We start from the raw sequence: 257 nt of genomic DNA, 5'->3' as shown, positions 1-257 counted from the left end.
AAGTTGAAAAATATTATATATTTTTTTTTACTAAAAATAGGAGACTCGAACCCGTAATTTCTTAATTGAGTACGAAGAGACTATGTCATTTGAACTATAACTCATTGGCCGAAAAATATTAGACTTAAAACCAAAAATACCGGTGACAAATATCAACATATTAATTAATTGATTTACAAGGTACTATATTTAAATTGAGATTATGTCTTCTAGTATATATCATATTCTTATTCATGTTCTATCGATAGTATATAAAT

The sequence above is a fragment of the Arachis ipaensis genome, chromosome B02 (assembly GCF_000816755.2).
Source record: "Arachis ipaensis cultivar K30076 chromosome B02, Araip1.1, whole genome shotgun sequence".
Lineage (NCBI taxonomy): Eukaryota > Viridiplantae > Streptophyta > Magnoliopsida > Fabales > Fabaceae > Arachis > Arachis ipaensis.
Note: the sequence above shows the minus strand (reverse complement) of the source record.